Below are 17,959 nucleotides of genomic sequence, written 5' to 3' on the forward strand. Positions count from 1 at the left end.
TTTGGCTGAGGAGAAGGGGACACTTGGTTAGCCAGAACCCGCCATCTCGCCGTGCGGTGTGAGCGCAGACCCTGGAACTCAGTCTGGCCCCTCATTAGCCCTGATCTCTGCCCGGGCACTTTGGTTTCTGCTCAGCGCTGACGTGTGCTACGTGGGAGAATCTGTTCTAAACAAGAAAAGGCCAGTCTCTCCAGTGCTGTGTCCACTTTTCCTCTCCCCTTTTTGACTCAAGGAAACCATGTGCCTCTGGGTATCTCTCTTCCCCCGTTTAATCTGGGCTCACAACAGTCCCATCCAGACTGGGGTCCTAAGCAGTCTCCTGGATCTCTGGGTGCCTCTTAGAAGGAAGTGAGATTTGGTAGTTAGAGGAAGGGCTCTTTCTTCGGAGAGAATGTACATTTACCAAATTTGGCCAAACACTATGGACTCTGAGGCTGTATTAACCTCAAAAGAAAAATATTCACAGTTGCACCCAAAATATTACATGGGGGCATTAAATGGGTAAGATCTCCTAATTTTTAAGGAAAGACCACTCCATGATACAGTAAATTATTCCAGATGGGAAAAAAAAGTGATCACCTCCCAGCCAGCGTTGGGATCCCATCACCTTTGAGTGGTAGCTCAGATCAATGCATACTGGCTCGCTACTGTTAAATGGTCACGTGTTTTGCAACACGTGGCATCAGTGGCCTGAGATCCACTACTTTTGGAGTGTTTGCATCACCGTAATTGGCAGACGATACTGATTCAGGCCCCTTACCTGCTGGCCGGTGTGCCATTCCTGCTTGGGTGGTAGGAAGCCTTTGCTCAGACCTGCTGCTGTCCTCATCTGTTCCTTGGGTGGGAGTACAAAGGATGTAAATCCAAAGGCCCTGCGTTTCCCCAGATCCCCCCCACCATCCCCTCTGAAAGGCCATTCCCAGGCATGCTTCCATCCATCCACTCAGAGCCCCCCAGTACAGCAGGGAACAGTAAATACATGTTACCAATACAGGAATGGGACTAAGGATGTGGAGGACCGCCCCCTACAACAGAAAATCATCCAGTGCCCGGTGTCAGTACTGCCTGGGCTGCAAAACCCTCATGTAATCCAATATTTTTGCTAAGATTTAATTTTGAAATATATAAAAAATACCTCTCACGGGGTGCCTGGGTGGCTCAGTCATTAAGCATCTGCCTTTAACTCAGGTCATGATCCCAGGGTCCAAGGATCGAGCCCCTCATCAGGCTCCCTGCTCAGCAGGAAGCCTGCTTCTCCCTCTCCCACTCCCCCTGCTTGTGATCCCTCTTTTGCTGTCTCTCTCTGTCAAATAAATAAAATCTTTTTTTTAATGTATCTGCCTATAATTTTCATAATATTTTACTTTATTTTTAAAAGATTTTATTTATTAGAGTTCGGAGCAGGGTGGGAGGGGGTGGCAGAGGGAGAGGGAGAAGCAGACCCCCCCCACTGATCAGGGAGCCTGATGCGGGCCTCCATCCCTGCACCCTGAGATCATGACCTGAGCCAAAGGCAGATGCTTAACTGACTGAGCCACCCAGACGCCCCCATAATATTTTTTAAATCTGATCTCCAGGTGACCCCAGGAGCATGAGGCTTTGCCTGATTTTTCTTCCTTTTTGAGTCAGTGATACTATCTAGCCATTGTGAGGATCAGGCAAGGGGTAGGTGGGCTGCGGGGGGCCTCTGTGGTACTGCGGCCTCAATTATTCTTAAAGGTGCGAGGTCGGACTTTAGTTAAGAACCTGAAGGACCTGGGACGCCTGGGTGGCTCAGCTGGTTGAGCGGCTGCCTTCGGCTCGGTCATGATCCCAGCAACCTGGGATCGAGTCCCGCATCGGGCTCCTTGCTCGGCAGGAAGCCTGCTTCGTCCTCTGCCTCTGCCTGCCTCTCTGTCTGCCTGTGCTTGCTCTCTCTCTCTAATAAATAAATAAAATCTTTATAAAAAAATTTACAAAAAAAAAAAAAAAAAGAACCTGAAGGACCGACAGCGTGTAGCCCACGGACCAAAGTCGACCTTGGCCCTTTATTTACATTCTGTAAATAGTCTGGTCTTTTAAAGGGAAAATACCTGCCCCCTTAGAGAAAAAGCTCTCGTTGACCCCCCTGGTCATTAAAGGTCACTCAATGTGGTCATCTATACTTCTCTCTCTCTCTCCTTTTTTTGGGGGGGGGGGGGGGGTCATTCATATTTTTCTAGAGAATTGTCAGATTTTTCTATTTTTTTGCATTTAGCAGCCAAGAGATATTTCTTTTTATTTCTGGTATGTTTTTTGGTGCCTTTTTCTAAGCTCTTGTTCGGTATCTGTAGATGTTTATTTTGTCTTTTTTTTTTTTAAAGCACAAGCATTCTCACATTTAATAGCACCGTTAAAATAAGCATCACTAAAAAATAAAATAAAATAAGCATCGCCACATTTTAAAAGTTTCCAAAATGAATCTATAAATGGTAATATAAATTTGAAAATGCAGACTTAAATTTAACCTTCACGATGGTATCAGAAATGTTGAACACAGTGAATCACTGCGTGGGAGCCGTTAAAATGTCTTTAAACAGGACGCCAGCATCTTACCGGCACCTTGGAAACAACATGGCCGTGAGTCTCAGACTTGTATGATCTATACCTGATACTGTGGGGGCCACTGTGGTCTTCAGTGGGTAGTCAACGCTATGATTTCCAGAATTAAGTTCCCAAGTCTTACTTTTCAATAGATCTTAACTTCTTTTCACACCTAGTGTTGAACACAGGGCTCTTCTCGAATGAGGCAAAGTGCATCTAGTTTAGAGATCCATTTACAGAGTCCACGGGCTCATTGGACTAAAACCACCTCTGGCAGGTGACCTCGTACAACTAAGGGATCTCTCTGTTTCAGAGGCTGTGAGAACCTCTTTAAGGCAATGACAGTTTCTCTCCAGGTCCCTTTGATACTACTTTTGATCTGGCCCAGTTAATATTGTTTTACTTCACTTTTCTTTTTTTTTTTTTTTTTTTTTTAAGTAAGTGCTACACCTAACATGGGGTTTGAGCTCAACCCCCAGGTCAAGAGTTGCATGCTCAAAAAAAAAAAGTTGCAAGCTCTACCAACTGAACCACCCTGTTTTTTCCTTAAAGCATCCTCACACGCCTTTCAGTAAAATCTTCAGAGCAGATCGGTAGTTTATTGTGAAGTCTGAAAAGTTTGGGGTCACTGGCTGTTTCAGTTAAGAATACCTAGGCAACTTCCAAAGGCTCCTGATTTCTGGTTGTACGTACAGATCCCTAGAATGCTGTCTAAAGCATTTGGGGTCTGCTGGATCCCAAAGCGTTGGAAATGCCACCTGTCAGGTCTTCTGTGTATCTTCAATACCAGCTTCAGTTGGGTTTACCTGATCTCTCTGTGAGTCACACTGACCCTTGTCTTAGCATAAGGGGAGGTTGAATTGTTCAGGAAGCTCCCCATGGACACGACCATCTGAAGTACGTGAAACAGCAAAGATCGTAATTTTGGTCAAAATTCATGATTCTGTCCTTCATCCCATACGTGTCAAAGTATGGCTCCATATAGGTAATCTGAGTCTATTCCTCGTTGAGGTCTAACGTGCACTTGTCTGCAGGGTTGGAACCCTTGAATACCTCAACCACATGCTCTCCAACTCTCTCCACAAAATCCCTCCAACCTGTGAGAGAGAGCTATCCCTGCACACTGGGTGTTGCGGGTTCCATGTACACAAACCCCTGTCCGTCCACATCCCCAAGCCAGCACTGTAAGAACCAACACAAAAGCAGGTACTCACTGTAGTATTCTTTTAAGTTAATTTCTGCTCTTAATTTTATCACTTCCTACTTTCCCATTTTACTGATCACTCCCGTGTCTTTACGTTCATAGAGGCTGCGGCTGCCCCTCCCAAGCTCCGAAGCATAATTACTTTGCTGTCACTTGGTCCTCCAGTTCTCATTTTCTTTAGTTTCCAGATGAATGAGGGGTTTCCGACTTTAGGAGTTTGCTTCTGTTTGTTACTGCATTAGGTTCTTTGTTTGTTTGTTTGTTTACTGTGGTTAAAATATACATAACATTTACCATTTCTACCCTTTTTAAGTGTACAAGCTCAGTGCCAGTATGTGTATTCCCACTGTTGTACGGTCATCCCCAAAACTTCATCATCCCAAACTGAAACTCTGTACCCATTAATAAAACGGTAACTTCACATTCCCCCCATCCTCTGGCAACCACCATGCTACTTTCCATCTACAGACACATCTAGAGACTTCGTTTAAGTGAACTTGTACGATATTTGTACTTTGGGTATCAGCTCCCTTCACCCAGCAGTGTTTCCCATAACATGGGGGTCCGCCCATTTGTAGAATGTGTCAGTGTCTCCTACCTTTTTAAGGCTGGAGAGTATTCTGTTATATGTGTATATCACATTCTGTTTATCCATTCAGGCCATTGATATATGGGTTGTCTCCACCTTTCGGCTCAGGCGTGACATTTTTGTTACATGCGTTGCTTCAGAAAATATGGTCCGTATGATCAACATCATGATGTGCTGAGGCTTCTTTAGTATGCTGCGTCCTTAATTAAGATGGAATGCATGCTAATAGAGTCTATGAATTCTGTATTCAGTCCATACCAAACGGTTACCTCTGGTGTAACAAAATAGTGCTCAAACAGTCACCTAAAGAGCGATAGGCACTGGGAAGGGGTAAAACTTGGGGCTTAGATAGAGTCTCAAGAGAAACTTTTGATTTTTCTTCATGTTTGAAGTCCCCCAACCCCTGTTAAGACTACTGATTATAGTTTGAATGCTAAAATGCAGTTTTGTTTGCATTGGAAAGTTGGTTTCCTAGAGAGAGTCAGTACCTCGACTTCCCTGGAAATATGTCAAAAGAGTCTATGAATACCAGCAGGTTCCCTCTTTTTTATTTTTTTTAAGGATTTTATTTTTATTTATTTGTCAGAGAGAGAGAGAGAGAGCACATGCACAGGCAGGCAGAGTGGCAGGCAGAGGCAGAGGGAGAAGCAGGCTCCCTGCCAGGCAAGGAGCCTGATGTGGGACTCAATCCCAGGACACTGTGGGATCATGACCCGAGCCAAAGACATACGCTTAACTGACTGAGCCACCCAGGTGTCCCAGCAGGTTCCCTCTTGACCCATCTGGAGCCCTTATTCTCTTCTCCTCTGGAAAATGAGCTACAACCAAAGCCAGAGGTTCATGGTGTTGATTCTTGGAACATAAAGGGTGCCAGGGTGGCTCAGTCCATTAAGCCTTGGACTTCGGCTCAAGTGATGATCCCAGGGTCCTGGGATCGAGTCTTGTCTCAGGCTCCCTGCCCTGTGAGTCTCCCTCTGCTTCTGTGTGTGTGTGTGTCTGTGTCTCATAGGGCTTACTTTTAAAAAAAAATTGGAAGTACTCAAAGTGCTTACCTGTAACATAAGTGTTTCTAAAATATGACATGTTCCTTCTAAGATATTCTAGGCTGCAGAAGAATGAAGGAAGCTCAACTAGATTACCTGGAGGAAAAGAAAAAAAATATTTTCAAATCAACAGCAAGTATTCCTTTTACATAGAAAAACAAAATGTAAATGTTCATAGAAAGTTCTGGCCATAAGTTTGAACGGAAAGGAAGCCTTCTGGGGCACCTGGGTGGCTCAGTGGGTTAAGCCTCTGCCTTCAGCTCAGATCATGATCCCAGAGTCCTGGGATCGACCCCCACATCAGGCTCTCTGCTCAGTGGGGAGCCTGCTTCCTCCTCTCTCTCTCTGCCTGCCTCTCTGCCTACTTGTGATCTCTCTGTCAAATAAATAAATAATAAAATCTTTAAAAAAAAGGAAAAGAAGGCTTCTTTTTTTATTCTTTGGGTCTTGATTTTTTTTTTAAGATTTTATTTATTTATTTGAGAGAGAGAGACAGTGATAGAGAGCATGAGCGAGGAGAAGGTCAGAGGGAGAAGCAGACTCCCCATGGAGCTGGGAGCCCGATGTGGGACTCGATCCCGGGACCCCGGGATCATGACCTGAGGCGAAGGCAGTCGTCCAACCAACTGAGCCACCCAGGCGTCCCAATTTATTTTTTTTAATAGGGAATCTTTTTTTTCTTTAAAATTTTATTTATTTGAGGGGCACCTAGGTGGCTCAGCCAATAAGCGTCTGCCTTCGGCTCAGGTCATGATCCTGGGGTCCTGGGATCAAGCCCCATGTCAGGCTTCCTGCTCTGCGGGAAGCCTGCTTCTCCCTCTCCCACTCCCCCTGCTTGTGTTCCCTCTCTCTCTGTGTCTCTCTCTCTGACAAATAAATAAATAAAATATTTTAATAAAATAAAATAAAATTGTATTTGAGAGAGAGAGAGAGCATGAGGTAGGGGAGAGGGGCAGAGAGAGAGGGAGAAGCAGGCTCCCTTCTGAGCAGGAATCAGACCTGGTTCTCAATCCCAGGATACCGAGACTGACCTGAGCTGAAGGCAGATGCTTAACCAACTGAGCCACCCAGGTGCCCCTCTTTAGGTCTTAATTTAAAATGGGAATAGAAGAGGGCACCTGGCTGGCTCTCTTGATGTCCAGGTCATGAGTTCAAGCCCCACACTGGGTGTAGAGATTAAATTAAAAACTTAAAAAAAGGGACGCCTGGGTGGCTCAGTTGGTTAAGCAGCTGCCTTCCGTTCAGGTCATGATCCCAGCGTCCTGGGATTGAGTCCCACATCGGGCTCCTTGCTTGGCGGGGAGCCTGCTTCTCCCTCTGCCTCTGCCTGCCATTCTGTCTGCCTGTGCTTGCTCTCTCTCCCTCTCTCTCTGACAAATAAATAAAAAATCTTAAAAAAAAAAAAAAAGGAATAGAATTCCTGTCTCTAGGAAAGCTCTTCCTTATGGAAGCATTCCAGTGAATAAATACAAAGAGAATGAAAGAAATACAAAGTCAACCACAGGACTGATTGTTGTGTGCAAGATTCATTAATGACCCTAAAATCCATCAGATGTGTGAGGAGAAGCAGATTATTTGCATAGTCACACAGCATATCCCTAACAAATGTTTTTCATTGAAAAGGAAAAGTTGTCACCACCTTAGCCAAAAGATTACCAATGACAAGTCTATCAGCATCACGTACTTCCAGTCGCGATGCCCTGAGAAGGACACACACCATTTCCGTAGTCATCTTGCCAAGAAAGGATAACGTGAATGCAGTTAGGAGAAAGCATCAGACAAATCAGACTGAGGGACTTTATACAAGGTCACTGACCACGACCCTTCCAAAATGTCAGGGTCAACACCGACAAGAAAGGACTGAAGAAATGTCACAGATTGGAGGAGGAGGAAGGGGACAGGACAGCTAAATGCTAAGTGAGATCCTGGATTTGATCCCGCAGCATTAGAATAACATTGTTGGAAAAACTGGTGAAATGTAAAGAAAGTCTGTGGCTCAGTTCATAGTACTGATCCAGTGTTAACTTCCTGGTTTGATAGTTGTACTGTGATTCTGAAAGACCACGGGGCAGCTGCCTGGCTCAGTCAGTGGAGCAGGTGACTCTTGATCTCAGGGTTTTAAGTTTGAGCCCCATGTTGGGTGTAGAGATTACTTACAAATAAAATCTTTAAGGGGCGCCTGGGTGGCTCAGTGGGTTAAGCCTCTGCCTTCAGCTCAGGTCATGATCTCAGGGTCCTGGGATCGAGCCCGGAGTCGGGCTCTCTGCTCAACAGGGAGCCTGCTTCCCCTCTCTCTCTGCCTGCCTCTCTGCCTACTTGTGATCTCTCTCTCTCTGTCAAATAAATAAATAAAATCTTTGGAAAAAAAACTTAAAAAAAATCTTTAAAAAAAATTAAAAATGAAAGATCATATCAGGAGAAGCTGGAGGAACAGTCTACAGCAAGTCTTGTACTATTTTTGTAACTGTTGTATAATCTAAAATTCTCAAACTAAAAATGCTTTTTTTTTAAAAGATTTTATTTATTTATTTGACAGACAGAGATCACAAGTAGGCAGAGAGGCAGGCAGAGAGAGAGAGGAGGAAGCAGGCTCCCCGCGGAGCAGAGAGCCTGATGCGGGGCGCCCCTAAAAATGCTTTTTATTTTTTTTTATTTTTTTTTAAAGATTTTATTTATTTATTTGACAGAGAGAAATCACAAGTAGGCAGAGAGGCAAGCAGAGAGAGAGGAGGAAGCAGGCTCCATGCCGAGCGGAAAGCCCGATGTGGGGCTTGAACCCAGGACCTGGGATCATGACCTGAGCCGAAGGCAGCGGCTTAACCCACTGAGCCACCCAGGCGCCCCTAAAAATGCTTTTTAAATAGTGCAAACTTAAGTACAAATTCTATCGTGCTCTATGTCTTGTTTAGCAACTAATATTCTTAAAAATAAGTCTGGAGGGGCGCCTGGGTGGCTCAATGGGTTAAAGCCTCTGCCTTCGACTCAGGTCATGATCCCGGGGTCCTGGGATCGAGCCCCACATCGGGCTCTCTGCTCAGTGGGGAGCCTGCTTCCTCCTCTCTCTCTCTCTCTCCCCCCCTACTTGTGATCTCTGTCTGTCAAATAAATAAATAAAATCTTAAAAAAAAAAAAAGTCTGAAGCATTGGTCTATGGCCAGATTTTAAGAGCCACATATACCCCACCATAGAAATGTACCATGATATAAGTTACCAGAACTTACACATAGACACTTAGATTGTTTCCACGATTCTGCTTACATGGATCCTGTCATGAACTTGAATGTGTGTAGCTCTCTGTATGTATGAGCAAGTATTCTTCAAAAGTAGATTGCTAAGGGATTTGGGGGGATTAAGAATAAAGACCTGCCCATCCACACTGTTGGTGGGCATGTGGAACAGTGCACCCATTATGGAAAAAAATACAGAGGTTCCTCAAAGTTTCTATATCTTGTCACGTGGGAAGATATGGATGAAACTTGAGGACATGTTAGGTGAGAGAAACCAGTCCCCAAAGGAAACTATGGTGTGAACCTGCTCATGAAGCATCCAAAGTTGTCAAAGTCCTAGAAGTAGAAAGTATAGACGTGGGTGCCAAGGGCTGGGGGGAGGGGAGGTGTTAGTGTGTAATGGGTGTAGGGTCAGTTTTAGGAGACCGGTCTAGCTCAGTTCTGGAGATCTGCACAACCATGTGATGAACCTAACACTAGGAGCTATACAGTTAAAAATGGTTAAGATGGCAATTTAAAGTTAGGTGGTTTTTGCCACATTTAGAAAAAACAAAAAACCAGACCCTAGACCTTGACGGTCGAAGTTGAAGTTCCATTTCTGGAATGGACCAGAACATGAAGGTCAACTTAGTTTAGCTTCTCTGTGTCTCCTCAGGGAAAATGGTAACAATTGTAAAACCTCACAGGGTTCTTATGAGGATTAAATAAATTGACATAATAAGAATAAGAACAGTGCCCTGTGCATTTGGAGGGCTATGAAAGCAATGGGTGTATGGTTCCTGGGAGAAAAGATAAGAGCCTCTACATTTTAAGGGGACGAAGATGAAGAGATAAGCAAAGACAAAAGTACCCAATGTCTTATATACAAGGGTCAGTTTGTTGCTGCCCTGAGCCACAAGAAAGGCTAGATGGGGTAGGGAGATAGCCAGACCTACTTAAAAACAAAATCTCATTTATTCTGTGCTCAAACGTTCCAGGTCACACAATCCCAATGTAATGTTAGGGATTTTTTTTTTTTAAGATTTTCATTTTTTAAGTAATCTCTATGCCCAAAGTGGGGCTTGAACTCACAACCCCCAGATTAAGAGTCACACACTTGACCAACTGAGCCATCCAGGTGCTCCAAGAAAGGGTTTTTAAATTAGACTTCATCAAAATTAATGACTTTTCTTCAAAACACACTCTTAAGAGAATGAAGAGGCAACCCACCAAAACCGAGTAGCAGTGTTTGCAAATCATATTTCCTATAAAGAACTCACATACAGAATACAAAGAATTCCCATAACTCAGTAAAAAATGGAACAACTAACTATCCTGGTAAAGACCTTCTCAATTTCTTTAAAAGCTAATCCTACACATTTATGACCTATCCATCCCATGCCCACATAGTTTACCAAGTGAGAATTTAATGTTCCCGCAAAACCCTATCTATATAAATGCTTAAAGAAGTTTTATTTATGACGGACAAAACCTAAAAACAACCAAAATTCCCTCAAGAGCAGAGAGGATTTTAGAAACCTTTGTATGTTCACATAATAAAATGTAACTCGGCAAGAAAAAGGAACCAACATGGATGAATGCAATTTTGCTGAGTGAGAGCAGCCAGACACCAAAGACTGTATGATCCTATTGCTGGGACATTCTGGGAAAGGCTGAACTCCAGGGGCAAAGGAGATGGGCAGTTCCCAAGGGAATTGTTACAGGGGGACAACAAGGAAATTGGGGTGATGATACTGTCCTGTACCTTTATTGTAATGGGCACATGAACAAACTTGTAAAACTATAAAGCATAAAATCACTAAAAAGTGATTTTACTGTATGTAAATTTGGCCTTAGTAATCAAAAAGCTTAAAAATATAAACATGATTTCATGGGGCACCAGGCTGGCTCAGTTGGTTAAGTGTCCAACTCTTGATTTTGGCTTAGGTTGTGATCCCAGGATCATGAGATGGAGCCCTGGGTCAGGCTCTGTGCTCAGCAGGGAGTCTGTACCCGGGGGCGGGGGGGGGGAGGGCATCTCTCCCTCCTTTGCCCCTCCACTCGCTCATGCTCTCTCTAAAATAAATAAATCTTAAAAAATAAACTTTTTCAAGCATATAAGCAGGCAGATAACTGTAAAGACTCGGGAAAAACCTAGACTGGCTTAGAAAAAAAATAGGATTTTGGACTTTGCTGTATCCTTTCTATTTTTGAAGATTTTATTTCAGAGAGAGAGCACAAGGGGAAGAGCAGAGGGAGGAGAGGGAGAGGTTTTTTTTTAAACAATGGAAATATAGTCATATGCTACTATACTAACAAAATGGGGTTGGCATCTCCTTTGCCCCTCCGTGTGGACATTTGCTTCTAGTTCCTGTTTATCATTCACAGAAAATAAGACACCTCTTCGTCCTCTGATATTTGGTCCACCCCTTGGAAAGCAAGCCCTTTTCCTAAACCTACTTGCCTTCCCCCCACCCTTTCCAACCTCCCCTCCTTAATCTCACCCCACAAATCTGTGCATCCTATTCTAGCCCTGCAACCAAGGGGTTCTAAACATACTGGGGGTGTCTTGGGGCTGAATAATTCCTTGTTGCAAGGAAAGCATCCTCTTCCTTGTCCCCTGAGGCAGGGGATAGGGAGGAGGCAGGGGTGAATGCCGGTTGAGAGACCCTGGTATAGTTCCCATCTTCCTAGAATTAGAGGCAGAAAGCTCCCTAGGGAACAGATCCAAACTTAACTCCTCTTCATGACTCGGTTCAACAAGTTAACCCACATACACTGCTTGGGGATTGTTCAGGCCAAGACAAGCATGCCATTGGGTCCTGGGCACATAAGGGACAACTGGACAGGTTAGTCATACGAGGTCTGGCACAGCCCCAGCCACCAGCAACCTCCCAGCCTCATGCCGTGGCAAGGCCCCAGCACCTTGACCCACCTTACCCAGAGAGCCTCGCAGGACCCTGGGCTCCTCCCCTCCGGCTCCAAGGCGCCTTTCCCACGCGCTATCTCAGCACCCTTTAAATAGTGAGACACACCCTTTATCCTCCTCCTCTCCCCCAACCAGATCTCTGACCCTTCCCTTGACAAATCCACTCAATGTGAAAAATGAATGGAAATTGTAGCAAAATGGAATGCGGAGATAGAAGAGGCCCCGGAGGTTCTGGGTGGGCTGGGAGGAGCTCGAGGGTGTCAGAGCCACCTCTGAGGAGCGCACATGGGGTAGAGCAGAGGGACCAGTATGGCCACAAGCTTGAGGTGGATGCAGGCTTCCTGGCTTACAGGACGGCTCTGTCCAGGCAAATGGGCACTAGCCTATCACATGATTGCATTTCCGTGAGATGTCCGGGAAAGGCAAATCTGAAAAGAGATGGGTGGGTGCTTGAGATTGGCAGCAGGGGTCCCAACCATAAAGGAGCTGCAGGTGATGAAAAACTAAGAGTGCCTCATGGCCATGTTTGCACAACTCTGTGGACTTCGTAAAAATTTGAGTTGCAGGGTGAGTGAATTTGGCGGGTGTGTCAAGTAGACCTTGATACTGCTGTCTAAAGCAGAGAGGGATATCCTGATAGGAGAGAGAAATACAAGTTAAACTAAGTGTGATGTTTTTGACCTAATTCTTGGCCAAAAACAAAAATTGTTTTGAATATTAGTAAGTCACACTGTTGACACTGATGGGAGGAAACTGTAACCAACACCGAGGGGATTTCCTTGAGTACCTCGCTCAGCCTCAGGATCTCACCCGGGAAATACGGGGTTCTGGGTTCAACTCCTACCGTGTCAGCCCTGCGAGCGCCTGACAAGTCTTTAATCCATCAGATCTCCGGCTTCCTGGTGTGTGAGGTGGGAAGGACAGGACTTACACAGGTAGGGCACACGCTGTCTCATACGTGTTCGATACTTTTGTTGCTGTTTCTGAAACAGTTTCAGCAGGCTCGATGTGTGTTTTAACCACTTGACTGAGGTGTGGTTGCGGTTCGGTGTGTACGACTTGATGAGTTTGGGAGCAGTTTATGCCACAAGTGTGTCTACCCCCCAATTTCATCCTCGCTGTGTATCGTGCGCGTGTGTGATCACAACACTGGACAGAAGAGGCACGCCGGTGGTGAGGTTTTCAGTGCACGGTACGCTGCTGGTTACCATTGTCACCATGCTGCAGGCTCTAGAACTTTTTGCCCCCCAGGGGAGGCCCTGGCACCAGCCCCCCCACCCCCGCACTCTGCTTCCCAGTCTGATGGCCTCACTGTCCTGTGAGATTCCTGACACGGCGGGATGATATGGCCTTGGTCCTTCTGCGTCCAGCTTATGCACTTAGCACAGTGACCTCCAGGTCCGTGCTTTTCGGGAGTGGTGGGGTGTCCTTGATTTTAAGGCTGAACAGTGTTCCGTCCTGTTCCCTTTCATAGGAAGCGTGCGCCATGTTTAAGAGAAGGAGGCGACAGGGGTGCCTGGGTGGCTCAGTGGGTTGAAGCCTCTGCCTTCAGCTCGGGTCGTGATCCCAGGGTCCTCGGATCGAGCCCCGCGTCGGGCTCTCTGTCCAGCGGGGAGCCTGCTTCCCTTCCTCTCTCTCTGCCTGCCTCTCTGCCTACTTGTGATCTCTGTCAAATAAATAAATAAAATCTTAAAAAAAAAAAAAAGAGAAGGAGGCGACAGTGGCGCTCAGAGGCTCAGCCCTGTCCTGGCCGCTCGCCCACAGCATGCTCTGGCCATGGCCTCCCTCTCCCCGTTGCAGGAAATAAAAGCAAACGTCTCTTTGAGTCAAAGGTAGGATTGAAAACACACAAACACACATTTGAGCTTCAGAAAAGAGAGAGAGATAGAGAGGTCAGAGACCCAAAGAGGGGGAAAGCGGTGCTGGGGACTTCATCTTGGGAACCCTCTCGGGATGGGGGAGTCAAGGATTTCTGGGACTCAGACTGGATTCCCCAAAATCCCGACTTTCCCACCACAGCACTGTGTGAACTGAGCAGATGACCTTCAGTCTCTGAGTTGCAGAAATAAAGAAAGACCACCCAAACTAGGACAGGCAAAGGAGGGACAGTGTTTTGTAGTGGGGATGGGGGTGGAAAGCAAGCCTCAGGCTGTTGGCACGGGAAGCCTGGAGGCAGGCTAGTCAGGAGCCAGACGCCCTGCGCCCTGCGTAATCTGCTGGGGATCCAGTGTGGCTCTCTCTGGGTAAGCCTAACTTGAAAGCAGGGACAGGTGTTAGGGAAACTATCAGTTATTAACTCCTGGTCGTTTGGGGCCGACTGCTAACCTGCTGACAGGTTATTGTTTGGCTTCCCACACTAGTTCCTAGCCTGACTTGTAGAGAGCAGGCTGGTTTTCCGGGCTGGCTGCTGTAAGTCCCAGGTCAGAGTTGTGTTCTATAATATGGCTGGGACACCGTCCGTCTGTATATCTACAAAGATACTAGATACAGCCTTATTCTTACAGGCGTGACAGATACAATGACCCACCTCTGGAGGTCATGAACATCTGATGGGATCTGATGGGATCACCTTACACCTTAAACATACACAATGTTACATCTCAGTTGTATCTCAACAAAGCTGGAGAAACACATTTACAACACATTTCCTTCTGAAAAGTTCCACGTGGCGCACTGTGATCAGTGCTCTCACCTGCCTACAGTCCTTAGCAAATGCTGTTCTGTTATGTGTCCCCCTGGTTTTGTATAATGGACTAAGTCTTGAAGGGAGGATCAGGCTTAGGAGAGAATAATGTGGTAGGTCAGTGGGGAGAGGAGCCAAGTCAGAGGGAAAGGTCTGGGACGAATCCCCAGACAGGAGACTTTTAGGCAGAGATCTGAAGGGTAAGGAGGAGTTTGCCAAAGTAAAAGAGAAGCCGGGCTTAGGAGGGCGGATGGGGAGATCCTACCCTCACCCTTGCTTTCGAAAAGGTAAACTGTGCAAAAGAAAACACACCACGCAAACCCGTGTTCACAGCAGCGTCATTCACAACAGCCAAGAGCTGAGCCCAGAGGCTCCTCCGCAGGTGCGAGGGTGAGAGGGATACAGTCCGTACGAATGGTGGGATGTTACTTAGCCATAAGAGGGAATGAAGGTCTGATGCGTGGCGCACGTGGATGGGATGAGTATCACTAGGCTCCGCATTCATGCAAATTGTTGCGAACCCCTCCTCCGTCTGCCATACACGGACGGCAAATTTATCAGGCGGTCTGAAACCCTTCTTTGTCCCCCTCCATACAGTGGCCTCGGAGGTAACTACTGCAAGTTTCAACGCCTGGATGCCTCCCGCGGAGGGATGCTTCGTGGTACAAGATTCAGGACGGTGTTGTCCCACTGAGTCCCGTGGTCAAGGAGAGCCTGCTTGGTCACGTGGTTCTGGCCACCAGGAATTACAGGTAACTCATTACTTGTGAATTCGTGGTCGACTCCCGTTTTCCAGATGTTTATCCTCCAGGAGTTCCTGCCCGGGAAGTTCTCAAATTCGTGACAACGAAAATCTGCAAGGCTTGCTAGGACACGCTGCTGCTCCAGCCTACAGAATTTCTGGTACAGTAGGTCTGGGTTGGATCCTAAAATGAGAATGTCATCCTTGGGATGCCTGAGCCCCACTGTCAGTGTAAACGTCTAGACCGCACGCTTGGATGGCTGGGTCCCCTAGCACCTGGGTTGTCCAGGGGGTTCTGTATACAAAAGAACAGACTAGAGGCTGGTGTACAAATAATCCTCCCATGCCCAGGACCTTGTAGATTGAAAGCAAGCTCAGAAAAAGTCCCTGTGCTCAGGCATCAGGTCTGTTTCGTGAAGTGCGTCCTTGAAATGTATGTAGCCTCGTTGAACCCTGAGACCCCTAAAAGGCATTTTCCCATTTGAAAATCTTTTTTTTGCCCCCAGAGAGGAGATAAGATACTAGCATATAATTTTAAAATGGGAATTAGTCTAAGTTCAGCTATTTAAGTAGGGTCACCTCAAGTTGTCCTTCCCAGGACTCAACCCCAGCTATGATTCCAAGCTGGACAGCGCCTTCTCTATGTCTGAAAGGAAAGCACCCGCAAGGCTGGGCCTTCACAGTCCAAGGCGAGCTGTCCAGGGGGCCGGGTTGTTGTGAGTGCTGGTGGACTTCCTGGAGACAGGGTCCCGGGTCTTCGTAGCCCTTGTTCTCAGTCAGTGACCTTAATCCCTCGACCTTGAACTTGACGTCTCTTCCATACCCATCCTCACAGCACCATGAAGGTACGGTGAGCAAACTGACTAGGAACCCCCAACATGAAAGGTCTTCAGTGTTGTGTTCACTCCCACATAGCTGGCTTTTGCAGATTTACTGATCTTGCAGGTAATTCCTTTGTGGTTGGAGAACATGCTTTTGTATTTCTCTTGTTTTCGGCCTATGAGATTTATGGTCCCGCTCAAAGAATGTTCTGTGTGTACTTGAACCTCTACTCGTAACCATCCCGGACTCCGTCCCTGAAGACGACATTACGTACCACATCACCACTAACCTCTGTTTCCACCCAGCTCCTGTGCAAGGCAGCCTGGTTCTTAGACACAAGCCGTGGGTGTCTAATAGACATTGCTTTTTCTGTCTAGGGCTAAAAGTAAGCAGGGTTTGGGTGCCTGGGTGGCTCAGTCCGTTAAGCATCTGCTGGGCGCAGGTCATGATCTCAGGGTCTGCTCAGCAGGGAGCCTGCTTCCCCCTCTCTCTCTGCCTACTTGTGATTTCTCTCTCTCTCTGTCAAATAAATAAAATCTTCAATAATAATAATAATATCAGAGCTATAATAGAAACTTCTGAGAATTAAAAAACAAAACAAAGAACAGTGATCCGCTTTGCAAAAGAGAAGAATGGGGCATTTTGGTTTTTCCGGAGCAGTTTTTCTAAGGAAATCGCATTGCGTTTGGGTTAAAGGGACGCGCAGAGGCTGGCCGGGTGATGGGCTAGGAAACCGTTGCAGGCAGAGCGAATCTTACGCTGACGGCCCTCGGTCAGAAAAGAAGTGAAGGCCAGCGAGCGTGGCTGAGCTGCGAGAGGAGGGAGACGGAGAGCAAGTAATGACGTTGAAGAAACGAACAGGGACAAGGTTACTGAGGTCTAACCTGCAGCGGGGTTAGAATGTGGCTTTCCAAGGACGCTGGGGACCAGTCAGGTCTTTCTGGCTGGTTTCATGTCAGGGTAATTATTTGCGTTTGGAGAGGAACATTCTGGTCCAGCTCGGGCGCGTATCCCGGGGAGGCCTGCGTGGATGTAGGGCGAGCGCAGCGCCCGGATTGGTCAGCAGGTGACCAGCTGCCCAGCTGGAGGCCGCAGGGGTGGGGAGGGGTTGGCGGGGTGTGGGGCGTCGGAGAGGTGGCTCACAGGTACTGCGCATTTGAACTCGTCCCCCACAACGCCCGCCAGTGCGGTAGGGGAGAGGGGAGTGCTCCACAGCCCGCGGAAAGTGTACGAAGATCGGTAAACCCAAAGTGCCCAGCGTGCGGATTGCTGTGAGCGTTTGGCGAGCCGCGTGCGCTTTCCCATGGCGGCCACCAGGGGGCGCGCCGAGGCCGGCCATCCGGTAAGCGGAGGCGCCGAGGCCGCCAGCACTTCCTTCTCCAGCCAGTAGGGGGAGAACACGAGCCAGGCCAGACTCGCCCCGCGGTGCAGGCGCGCTTCCGAAGCTGGGTCCTGGGTTCAAGACCCGCTACCCCGCAGGCCCGCCGCGGACGCCCTACCTCTCTGCATTTTTTTTTTTTATATTTTTTATCTAAAGATTTTATTTATTGGGGCGCCTGGGTGGCTCAGTGGGTTAAAGCCTCTGCCTTCGGCTCAGGTCATGATCCCAGGGTCCTGGGATCGAGCCCCGCGGTGGGCTCTCTGCTCAGCAGGGAGCCTGCTTCCTCCTCTCTCTCTCTCTGCCTGCCTCTCTGCCTACTTGTGATCTGTCAAATAAATAAATAAAATATTTTTTTAAAAAAGAATCTTTAATTTAAAAAAGGATTTTATTTATTTATTTGACAGAGATCACAAGTAGGCAGAGAGGCAGGAAGAGAGAGATAAGCAGGCTCCCTGCGGGGCTCGATCCCGGAACCCTGAGACCATGACCTGAGCCGAAGGCAGAGGCTTTAACCCACTAAGCCACCCAGGTGCCCGTTCTGTGCACTTTATAGAATGAGCCACTCAAACACTGCTCGGCTGTGGACAAATGTTACTCCCGTGTCCTGGCCCCCGGGAGACCACGTGACCTCCGGTCCCCAAGCTCGTGGTACAAGCTCATGCCCTTAGGAGGCAGAGTGGCCCCCAAGGAAGACAAAACCCAAAGCGTTCCTGAAAATAATTTGGAAAACGAACGATCACTCTGGTTTCATTTTTCTTCTGTGCTCTCCCCTGGAACTGTGACTCTCCAAAAAGGGAC

General features: G+C 47.1%; 1 pseudogene; it reads right to left on the reverse strand.

Moving 5' to 3' along the window:
* Positions 1 to 2,820: 2,820 nt before the first annotated feature.
* LOC125088578 (dedicator of cytokinesis protein 7-like) lies at positions 2,821 to 17,119 on the reverse strand (annotated as a pseudogene).
* Positions 17,120 to 17,959: the final 840 nt, after the last annotated feature.

Source organism: Lutra lutra, chromosome 17 (genome assembly GCF_902655055.1).
Source record: "Lutra lutra chromosome 17, mLutLut1.2, whole genome shotgun sequence".
Lineage (NCBI taxonomy): Eukaryota > Metazoa > Chordata > Mammalia > Carnivora > Mustelidae > Lutra > Lutra lutra.